The sequence below is a fragment of the Coregonus lavaretus genome (genome assembly GCF_964263955.1).
Source record: "Coregonus lavaretus genome assembly, chromosome: 5".
NCBI classification, from domain to species: Eukaryota; Metazoa; Chordata; class Actinopteri; order Salmoniformes; family Salmonidae; genus Coregonus; species Coregonus lavaretus.
Genome location: NC_139992.1, coordinates 72,621,581 through 72,634,024, shown reverse-complemented (window position 1 = coordinate 72,634,024; position 12,444 = coordinate 72,621,581). Strand labels below are relative to the sequence as shown.

General features: G+C 45.6%; 1 long non-coding RNA gene across 2 annotated transcripts; it reads right to left on the bottom strand.

Moving 5' to 3' along the window:
- Positions 1–952: 952 nt before the first annotated feature.
- On the bottom strand, positions 953–1,614 carry LOC311129520. 2 transcript variants are annotated; one of them, XR_014613288.1, is made up of 3 exons: positions 1,574–1,614; positions 1,228–1,378; positions 953–1,000 (listed from the first exon to the last, which is right to left on the bottom strand). It is a non-coding gene; the product is annotated as an uncharacterized lncRNA (long non-coding RNA). The 2 variants fall into 2 exon arrangements; XR_014613289.1 differs by having other exon boundaries at positions 960–1,007.
- Positions 1,615–12,444: the final 10,830 nt, after the last annotated feature.

The following is a 12,444-nucleotide window of genomic DNA, read 5'->3' as shown; positions in this document are numbered from 1 at the left end:
CCAAGAAGTTTCACATGTGGATTGACTTATGTTTATTTATACAGTAACTATTATTCAACATGTCCTCACCTGGGATTTTAACTCACAACCTCTTGGAGCACGGCATTCCGATCTTCCTGCTACTCCACCATGTCTGTGTCAATAACTGATTTCACCTGTATTCCTACACAAAGTAAATCTCAGTTTTGCTAAAAATACACTAAAAATAAAACTATTATGTTTATCACAGTGACTCAGAAGTAACATTAAAACAGAATAATATGCCCCACCAACATCAGACAACTATACAGAAAACCCTCAAATTGCTGAAAAAAGTAAATGAAATCAATAATGAGAGAATAGTCAGAATAGCTGATAACTAAAATAGCAGTACATATGGCACTCTTTTGCTAAGTGCAGAGATGTGTTATAGGTAATGAATGGTACAGACTTTGTGGCCCAGCAGCAAGCTCAGTGAACCCCAAATCCCATACCTGCCAACTTTTCAAAAAACCTTGGAGTGAGATTTTGTCCTGGGTCCGCCTGGGTCCTGCAGTCGGTGAAAAGCAATTGCACTGCCTGCGTCTCAGAACTGCGGCCGCCTTGTTCTCATGAGGTTATCGTTGCCCACGTGTGCATGACGTCAGAGAAAGTCGGGATCAAGTCGGACACAAATCTAACCAGCATGCATTGGGCGGTGATCGCCGGTGATCGATTCTGCGCAGACCTGGCTCATCTCAAATGAGCCTCGTCTATGATCTGTCGGCATGGTTATACTGGCCTGTGGCCTTCTTGGAGGCCTTGATGATATCGGAGGGGGGCTCCCATTTGAAGCAGGGCTCCAGATTGGCCATCTTTATGGTCATTATTGCGGACAGGGTGCCATCCAATGCTAGGCTGTTTCTTCTCTTGGTTTTGTTCAGTCCCACAACTGAAAACACCCTCTCAGCATCTGCGTTTGCATGGGGCAACACCAGGACAAGCTTGGCGACGGCAGCAAGCCTCTCGAATTCTTTGGCTCCTGTCACCTATGGAAAATGCACCAAAACACAATGGAAAAACATACCTTGATTTTTGATTGATTAATACTGTAAGTATACTGTAGGTTGATCCATTAACAAAGTTCAGATAAAAACATGCATAATTTGCAACATGCATGACACATATATGCATGCAACAATTTTAAGCAACAGATGTAGCCAAGCCACACCTACCAAAAGGAAAGACAAAAAAGGAAAAAAAAATTACCTTATGCTTCCGGGTTGCCATTTCAGCCCAGAAGCTTTCCATTTCAGTTTCGTCCTGCAGGGATATCATTGGCATGGTCTGATAATTTAGAAACTCCTCACCCAGAAGGTCATGCTCCTCTGGCCCATGGTATGGGAGGAGATGGGGAAACCTATTTATGAAAGTAGAGTTACAAGTTGTTACGTTTTAGGTATATAGTCATCAACCAGCAGCAGTTCATACACATCTTTGAGGAGAAGCCACATAAGAATATCTCATGTGCAGTTTAGGAGTGAACACACCTCATCATAAAACACAGGGTATTTTAGCTAAGATGATAGACAATAATTAGAGAAAAAAAACTAACCTTTCAACAAAGTACAGGACATCTTCGATGTCACTTTCAGCCCTCTGCCGTACATCTACAAATTGTGCGTGCTTGATCAGTGGCTCTTCCAGTGGCAGCTTCTTAAGTGCATAGTCCACAGCACTTGTCAGGAAACACAACACAACTTCATGGAATGAATCCACCTGCTGTGGTGTGATGTCACCCTCGTCGAGTAATCTGTTAAGTTTAGCCCTGGTTGTGAACCCAATGTTCAACTTTCTTTCTGTCACAGATACAGCATATCGGTATAAGGTACAAAGCTAAATATCACATATCACAGTGTTTGATCATAATAATAGTCAAATACTAACCTGGTAAATGGTTAGTTTTTTCTTTAAAGGCAATTTCACAAGGCTCCTCATGGCACTGCAGAGCTGCTGGAACCATAAACTTGGAACATAGCTTGCGTACGAATTTCACCATCTATAACAGACATTTACAAAAATAGTAGGTGAAACCTGTTTTAGAGGATCCCTGCAGATATCAGCAAGAAACACAGAATGGAAAAATACAGCAAAATCCAATCCCACCTCATCATGTAACAAAAGTATTGATGACTGCTCTCTCTGAAGCAGCAAGTTGAAAGAAGTGAAAGTTGGTACGGTGGCTTGGAAGAACAGCAGGTACACTTCTGTCATGGGGTCAGTGAATGTCTGCACAAGTCTACTTCTATTGCACACGTTTCCTGAATTTATGTTAAATTCTTTGGAATACATCTTACCTGTTCGAAATCAGCTGAGTTTACATTCACCACACTAAATCATGTTCACACGCACAAACAAATAATTTATTTCAAGATTTAAAGTTTAAGAGAGTGAGTACTCAATTGGACGACATTTCATTGTTACATACCTAGTCTCAGCTCAGCTTCTTATCAGACTTCTTGAGGTAGTGACCGTTTCTTCTCCTGTTGTCTTTCGCGGCAATAGTATCTCTTCTTCTGTCACTAACTTCGGGGTGCAGCGCATATGGTTCAGTGGCGCTCATCAGCGCCATCTACCGTCGGGGAATTTGAAAAAAGGAACGAACAAGTCTCAACTGATTGTTTTTGCGTGAGAAATTGGATGTGTGGCGTGAGTGCGTGTGAAAACAGGCAAAGACGTGTGTCACACGGCGAAAGCGTGAGAGTTGGAAGCTCTGAAATCCAGAGGTTGTGAATTCAAATCCCAGGTGGGGTCATATTGAAATGTCAGCACTAAGTGCAGAATGTGACATTTGGGGGGGGGGGTCTCTGTTGGGCGCACAAAACATTTTTATGTGCCTAATAATAAAAAATACGTAATTTAACTGTAAAAATGTATTACCATTTAATGTGTCATGAACACAACCAGCCATGATGCTTTCATCTGGTTGTCAAACAAATCAATTCAAAAAGTAGGCTACCTGTGAATGTTCGTCCACTCCAAAATAATCTAAACAGTGCAATGCAATGAATGGAAATAGACATCTGTTTACAAAACACCAAAAAGTGTGCCTAATGACATTCAGCGATTGCCATTGATTAGGCCTACATTAATTGATGCGTCTTGCTGACAAATTGAACTTTTTTGTAGCCTGAAAAGTCGGGACACCTGAAATGGAGCTGAAACTGTAGCGGGAAAATGGGATGGTCAACCCTAAAACACAAGTCAATTTACTAGACTAGGCTACAATGCATAGGCCTATTGTCATGAACTTCAAATAGGCCTACCGGTAGCCAGTGATGTAGTGGTACAAAATAATTGGTGGGTAAACTCTGATTGCCGGTCACGGTGAAAAAAGTAACGCTCCCTATGCTTTTAATGGAAAAAGGTGGGTAAACTGCATTTAGTTGCGTTTACCCTCCACTAGGCCTACACCACCCCCGGTAGCCTACGCTCTCAGCCAAGGTAATTCTACACATATGAACACATGCAGAACAGGTAGCCTGCATTCAATATAATACATTGTTTTGAAAATAAAAGAGACATGTGAGGTCAGTTGTTCACAATGTGAAACCATATGTTCACATGTATTACATGTAGAGTTCACATGTGAACAGAATAACATGTTTTCACCTCGCGTGCGTTAAAGATTCACATGTGAAATTTGCAGTTTCCCATATGAAAAACATTTACATGTGAACATTGAATTTGCAATTTTACATGTGAAAAAAATGTGCATCCCCATGTTGTTACATTTATGTCACGAGATCATGTTTTCACATTCTCAGATGTTTTCACTTGTAGTTTCATGCTATCACATGTTGCTTATACATGTTGTCATATGTTACCACATTAACTTCAGATAAGATCACGTGAAATTCATGTGGTTTTTCCTTAAGAGCAGTCATTTTCTAACCCAGTTTACAAGGAAGCTTTACTCAGCGTAGGACTATGCCACGACTTTGGACTAAAAAGCCTTAAAGATGGAATCCACAGTAGGGGAAACAGCGCCACTGTCCGCCCCATGGCCATTGTTATTGTTTTTGTTGACGAAGCAGAGGAGGGGAGCGTTGCGCATCAAGGTAAAACAACATTGCAACACATATGCTGCTGTTCTATAGCGCGTGCAATGATGTCTGAGGGAAAGAACTGTGTTCGTTGTTTGCTGTAACATCTTAGTGGCCGGTGACTTTAATGCAGGGAAACTTAAATCCTTTTGACCTAATTTTACCAGTGTGTTAAATGTGAAACCAGAGGAAAAAAAAAACTCTAGACCACCTTTACTCCACACACAGAGACGCATACAAAGCTCTCCCTCACCCTCCATTTGGCAAATCTGACCATAATTCTATCCTCCTGATTCCTGCTTACAAGCAAAAACTAAAGCAGGAAGTACCAGTGACTTGAACAATACAGAAGTGGTCAGATGATGCAGACTCTAAGCTACAGTACTGTTTTGCTAGAACAGACTGGAATATGTTCCGGGATTCTTCCGATGGCATTGAGGAGTACACCACATCAGTCACTGGCTTCATCAATAAGTGCATCGATGCTGTCGTCCCCACAGTGACCGTACGTACATACCCCAACCAGAAGCCATGGATTACAGGCAACATCCTCACTGAGCTAAAGGATAGAGCTGCCGGTTTCAAGGAGTGGGACTCTAACCCGGACGCTTATAAGAAATCCCGCTATGCCCTCCGACGAACCATCAAACAGGCAAAAATGCAATACCGGACTAAGATTGAATCGTACTACACCGGCTCTGACACTCTTCGGATGTGGCAGGGCTTGCAAACAATTACGGACTACAAAGGGAAGCACAGCCACAAGCTGCCCAGTGACACGAGCCTAACAGACAAGCTAAATTACTTCTATGCTCGCTTTGAGGCAAGCAGCACTGAAGCATGCATGAGAGCATCAGCTGTTCCGGACGACTGTGTAACCACGCTCTAAGGAAGCCGATGTGAGTAAGACCTTTAAACAGGTCTACATACACAAGGCCGCAGGGCCAGATGGATTACCAGGACGTGTACTCCGAGCATGCGCTGACCAACTGCCAAGTATCTTCACTGACATTTTCAACCTGTCCCTGACTGAGTCTGTAATACCAACATGTTTCAAGCAGACCACCATAGTCCCTGTGCCCAAGAACACTAAGTTAACCTGCCTAAATGACTACCGACTCATAGCACTCATGTCTGTAGCCATGAAGTGCTTTGAAAGGCTGGTCATGGCTCACATCAACACCATTATCCCAGAAACCGTAGACCCACTCCAATTTGCATACCGCCCCAACAGATCCACAGATGAGGCAATCTCTATTGCACTCCACACTGCCCTTTCCCACCTGGACAAAAGAAACACCTACGTGAGAATGCTATTAATTGACTACAGCTCAGCGTTCAACAACATAGTGCCCTCAAAGCTCATCACTAAGCTAAGGACCCTGGGACTAAACACATCCCTCTGCAACTGGATCCTAGACTTCCTGACGGGCCGCCCTGGTAAGGGTAGGTAACAACACATCTATCACGCTGATCCTCAACATGGGGGCCCCTCAGGGGTGCATGCTCAGTCCCCTCCTGTACTCCCTGTTCACCCATGACTGCATGGCCAAGCACGACTCCAACACCATCATTAAGTTTGCCGACGACACAACATTGGTAGGCCTGATCACCGACAACGATGAGACAGCCTATAGGCAGGAGGTCAGAGACCTGGCTGTTTGGTGCCAGGATAACAACCTCTCCCTCAACGTGATCAAGACAAAGGAGATGATTGTGGACCACAGGAAAAGGAGGACCAAGCACGCCCCCATTCTCATAGACGGGGCTGTAGTTGAGCAGGTTGAGAGCTTCAAGTTCCTTGGTGTCCACATCACCAACAAACTATCATGGTCTAAACACACTAAGACAGTTGTGAAGAGGGCACGATAAAGCCTATTCCCCCTCAGGAGACTGAAAATATTTGGCATAGGTCCACAGATCCTCAAAAAGTTCAACAGCTGCACCATCGAGAGCATCCTGACTGGTTGCATCACCACCTGGCATTGCAACTGCTTGGCCTCTGAATGCAAGGCACTAGAGAGGGTAGTGCGTACAGACTAGGACATCACTGGGGCCAAGCTTCCTGCCATCCAGGACCTCTGTACCAGGCGGTGTCAGAGGAAGACCCTAAAAATTGCCAAAGACTCCAGCCACCCCAGTCATAGACTGTTCTCTCTGCTACTGCATGGCAAGTGGCACCGGAGCACCAAGTCTAGGTCCAAAAGGCTTCTTAACAGCTTCTACCCCCAAGCCATAAGACTCCTGAACAGCTAATCAAATGGCTACCTGGACTATTTGCATTGACTAGGCCATTCCAAGACATTTAAATGTTTCCCCTTAAACCACTCGAGTGTTGCTTCAGCAGTATGCTTAGGGTCATTGTCCTGCTGGAAGGTGAACCTCCGTCCCAGTCTCAAATCTCTGGAAGACTGAAACAGGTTTCCCTCAAAAATGTCCCTGTATTTAGCGCCATCCATCATTCCTTCAATTCTGACCAGTTTCCCAGTCCCTGCTGATGAAAAACATCCCCAAAGCATGATGCTGCCACCACCATGCTTCACTGTGAGGATGGTGTTCTCGGGGTGATGAGAGGTGTTGGGTTTGCGCCAGACATAGCGTTTTCCTTGATGACCAAAAAGCCACATTTTAGTCTCATCTGACCAGAGTACCTTCTTCCATATGTTTGGGGAGTCGCCTTTTGGCGAACACCAAATGAGCTTTGCAGCTCCTTCAGGGTTATCTTTGGTCTCTTTGTTGCCTCTCTGATTAATGCCCTCCTTGCCTGGTCGGTGAGTTTTGGTGGGTGGCCCTCTCTTGGCAGGTTTGTTGTGGTGCCATATTCTTTCAATTTTTTAATAGTGGATTTAATGGTGCTCCGTGGGATGTTCAAAGTTTCTGATATTTTTTTATAACCCAATCCTGATCTGTACTTCTCCACAACTTTGTCGCTGACCTGATTTGAGAGCTCCTTTGTCTTCATGGTGTCGCTTGCTTGGTGGTGCCCCTTGCTTAGTGGTGTTGCAGACTGAGGCCTTTAAGAACAGGTCTATATATACTGAGATCATGTGACAGATCATGTGACACTTAGATTGCACACAGGTGGACTTTATTTAACTAATTATGTGACTTCTGAAGGTAATTGGTTGCACCAGATCTTATTTAGAGGCTTCATAGCGAAGGGGGTGAATACATTTGCATGCACCACTTTTCCATTATTTATAATTCTTTGAAACAAGTTATTTTTTTATTTCACTTTACGAATTTGGACTATTTTGTGTATGTCCATTACATGAAATCCAAATAAAAATCAATTTAAATTAAAGGTTGTAATGCAACAAAATAGGAAAAACGCCAAGGGGGATGAATACCTTTGCAAGGCACTGTAATAAGACACTGATATTAGCAACACAGTTGTTGAAAATAAGAAGTGAGGCAGTAATTTATGCACGGTATCAAAACAGTATCTTGAAACATCTTGGCACAAGCATGAGCCGAACAGGCAGGGTGTCTCAGTGCTACTGTCAAAGTTGTTTGTTATTTTTGCAGCCCAAGCAGTATATCAAGCCAATCTTCCCCACTCTCAAGGTTTCAACCAAGCAGTCACTCTACATATATTTTTCTAATCAGCTGAGGGGAGTTTGGCAATACAATTCTAGTCAGAGAAACTGAAAAAGACAGATGAAGGGGGAGGGAATAAAAGGATAGACAGGAAAAGAGAGAAAGAGGAGTGTGAGAAAGAGGAAAAGAGAGACTGAGAAAAAAAAGTATAGCTATGAAGAAGAGAGCATGATGGTTTAGCTATGATAGGGATGCTATGTTACAGGAGCAAACCTGTGTGCTTAGTTAGACACAGATATTCAAATAGACTTAGAGTTTAAAAATGGTTGAATTGAAAAGACCCATATCAACTCTGCAATAAATTCAGGATTCCTATAAAATCCTCTTCCACACCCTAGCATTTTTGGATAAAAGGGTAGTTCCTGAAAGTGTACGGTGTGTGTGTGTGTGTGCGTGTATGTGTGCATGCATGTGTGTATCAGTGTCAATGGGGCCTCACCCGATAAAAGAAAGTGACCAGTAAACCGGTAACCATGGTTTGTATTACGTTCCGTTGAATAACTCACCTCAATTCTAGCTGAGAGATGAGCAAACTCAAGCTAACAACACCGTCAGTAGGATTTACAGTTAGGGAAAAAAGTATTTGCTCCCCTGCTGTTTTTTTACGTTTGTCACGATCGTCTACCAGAGAGGAGGACCAAGGCGCAGCGTTGAATGCGAACATTTTATTATATCAAGATGATCACACGATCAAAACAACAAAAACGAAACGTGACGTCCCTGGTTACATAAACCAACCAACACGGAACAAGAAACCACAAACACAAAGTGAAAAGACAGACAGTTAAATATGGCTCCCAATCAGAGACAACCAGCTGACACTCGTTGCCTCTGATTGGGAGTCACTCAGGCCAACATAGAAATACAAACATAGAATTACACACCCTGGCTCAACATAACAGTGTCCCCAGAGCCAGGGCGTGACAGTACCCCCCACTAAAGGCGCGGACTCCGACCGCGCCAACTAAATACCACAGGGGAGGGACCGGGTGGGCACTCCGCCTTGGCGGCGGATCCGGCTCCGGGCCTGATCCCCACTCCCTCTCCAACCCCCCAAAGTACCCCTGGTCCGGTCTGGCCCCGCTGGCCGGAGCTGGACTGCACGCTGATGGAGCGGATTGCTCTAGCTCCGGCGTAACGCATCTGACCGGTGCCGGACCAGGCACCAGTGGAACAGGCACGGGCCGTGCCGGACCGATGACGCACACCACTGGCTTGGTGTGGGGAACAGGCACGGGCCGTGCTGGACTGACGACGCACACTACTGGCTTGGTGTGGGGAGCAGGAGCGGGCCGGACAGGGCTGACGAAACGCACCACTGTCTTGGTGCGGGGAGCAGGCCGGGCCGAGCTGGCGACACGCACCGTAGACTTGGTGCGGGGAGCAGGAATGGGCCGAGCCGGGCTGACGAAACGCACCACAGACTTGGTGCGGGGAGCAGGAATGGGCCGGACTGGGCTGGCGACGCGCACCACAGACTTGGTGCGGGGAGCAGGAATGGGCCGGACTGGGCTGGCGACGCGCACCACTGACTTGGTGCGGGGAGTAGGAACGGGCCGGACAGGGCTGACGAAACGCACCACTGACTTGGTACGGGGAGCAGGAATGGGCCGGGCCGAGCTGGCAATGCACACCGTAGACCTGGTGTGAGTGGCAGGAACAGGCCGGAACGTACTGGGAACACACACCACTGGCCCTACGTGGGGATCAGGAACAGGCCGGACCGGACTGGCAACACACGCCAGTACCTCTCGCCGTGCCTCTACATCTTCCACCCCCTCTTCGACCAGTGGCCCCCGTAACGTGGCGGCCTCCTCTGCCAATCCGCTGGGCCGCTCTGCCGCGGTCTCCTGCTGGCCCGTCTTCCACAGCGTTAGCCCCCCCCTATAAAATTTCTGGGTGTCTCCCCTACCCGTGGACCAGGTCTCCATGTCCCTCGCCAGCCTTTCGCCCTTCTGCCATATTGTCAAGCCCTTCTCTTCCTCACTCGGCTTGACCCAGTCGAGGAGGCGAAGGAGATCTGTTAGGGATCTCCCTGGCGATGGCTCCTGGACACGCTGCTTGGTCACATCTTGGTGGTTTCTTCTGTCACGATCGTCTACCAGAGAGGAGGACCAAGGCGCAGCGTTGAATGCGAACATTTTATTATATCAAGATGATCACACGATCAAAACAACAAAAACGAAACGTGACGTCCCTGGTACATAAACCAACCAACACGGAACAAGAAACCACAAACACAAAGTGAAAAGACAGACAGTTAAATATGGCTCCCAATCAGAGACAACCAGCTGACACTCGTTGCCTCTGATTGGGAGTCACTCAGGCCAACATAGAAATACAAACATAGAATTACACACCCTGGCTCAACATAACAGTGTCCCCAGAGCCAGGGCGTGACAACGTTTGCCCACTGACAAAGAAAAGATCAATCTATAATTTTAATGGAAAGTTTATTTGAACAGTGAGAGACAGAATAACAACAAAAAAATCCAGAAAAACGCATTTCAAAAATGTTATAAATTGATTTGCATTTTAATTAGGGAAATACGTATTTGACCCCCTCTCAATCAGAAAGATTTCTGGCTCCCAGGTGTTTTTTATACAGGTAACGAGCTGAGATTAGGATCATACTCTTAAAGGGAGTGCTCCTAATCTCAGTTTGTTACCTGTATAAAAGACACCTGTCCACAGAAGCAATCAATCAATCAGATTCCAAACTCTCCACCATGGCCAAGACAAAAAAGCTCTCCAAGGATGTCAGGGACAAGATTGTAGACCTACACAAGGCTGGAATGGGCTACAAGTGTCACGTTCGTTGACGGACAGGAAGGACCAAGGCTCAGCGTGATATGCAAACATGTTTATTAACACAAATAAACAAACAACAAAACAATCAACTAACGACACGTGAAGTCCTAAGGTAACACACAACAAACCTTATACGGAACAAGATCCCACAACCCATGAGTGCCAAAAGGCTGCCTAAGTATTGTCCCCAATCAGAGACAACGAGCAACAGCTGCCTCTGATTGGGAACCACACCGGCCAACATAGAACTACACATCCTAGAAAACTCACATAGAATATGCACAAACAAAGAATACACACACCCTGACTCAACATATAAGAGTCCCCTGAGTCAGGGCGTGACAACAAGACCATCGCCAAGCAGCTTGGTGAGAAGGTGACAACAGTTGGTGCGATTATTCGCAAATGGAAGAAACACAAAATAACTGTCAATCTCCCTCGGCCTGGGGCTCCATGCAAGATCTCACCTCGTGGAGTTGCAATGATCATGAGAACAGTGAGGAATCAGCCCAGAACTACACGGGAGGATCTTGTCAATGATCTCAAGGCAGCTGGGACCATAGTCAACAAGAAAACAATTGGTAACACACTACACTGTGAAGGACTGAAATCCTGCAGTGCCCGCAAGGTCCCCCTGCTCAAGAAAGCACATATACAGGGCCGTCTGAAGTTTGCCAATGAACATCTGAATGATTCAGAGGAGAACTGGGTGAAAGTGTTGTTGTCAGATGAGACCAAAATTGAGCTCTTTGGCATCAACTCAACTCACCGTGTTTGGAGGAGGAGGAATGCTGCCTATGACCCCAAGAACACCATCCCCACCGTCAAACATGGAGGTGGAAACATTATGCTTTGGGGGTGTTTTTCTGCTAAGGGGACAGGACAACTTTACCACATCAAAGGGACGATGGACAGGGCCATGTTCTCTTGGGTGAGAACCTCCTACCCTCAGCCAGGGCATTGAAAATGGTTCGTGGATGGGTATTCCAGCATGACAATGACCCAAAACACACGGCCAAGGCAACAAAGAAGTGGCTCAAGAAGAAGCACATTAAGGTCCTGGAGTGGCCTAGCCAGTCTCCAGACCTTAATCCCATAGAAAATCTGTGGAGGGAGCTGAAGGTTCGAGTTGCCAAACGTCAGCCTCGAAACTTTAATGACTTGGAGAAGATCTGCAAAGAGGAGTGGAACAAAATCCCTCTTGAGATGTGTGCAACAAGGGTTTTGCCACCAAGTACTAAGTCATGTTTTGCAGAGGGGTCAAATACTTATTTCCCTCATTAAAATGCAAATCAATTTATAACATTTTTGACATGCGTTTTTTCTGGATTTTGTTGTTGTTATTCTGTCTCTCACTGTTCAAATAAACCTACCATTAAAATGATAGACTGATCATGTCTTTGTCAGTGGGCAAACGTACAAAATCAGCAGGATCAAATACTTTTTTCCCTCACTGTACTTAGTGATGGTCTTTGACAGTGGTTCCAAGCTCTCATACTTTGAGATGTTAGACCCCCACTTAGAGACCCCCCAGAAAGAGAGCAGAAAGAAATAGAAAAAACAGTGATGATTAAAACAGTGAGGTGCAACCTCAAACTGCTCCCCAGAAGTCCTCAATCTGAAACCTCTGAGTGAAAGCTTGAAGTTCAGGCTTCATTCACTGGAATTGGACCCTGGCAAATGGAGAAAATGGAGAAGCCATCACGCTTTTTGGCTGCCCAGAAAATGCCTTTTTTTTGTGCATGCTTTCTACCCAATGGGGGGAACTTGTAAGCTTTGGGAAGCAAGCTGCATTCAGGCCCTATTTAGAAGGGGCACAGCCTGCTCCACAGTGGCCCCAGGAAGGGGGAGTAAGGGGGCATTTTTGCACTCATCCACTGTAGTCATGGTCACAAATGTTTGTTGGACCACTTTATTGGCGTGCCAATTAATTTTGGCACGTTTTCACATTAACATAGCAGTATCTTTG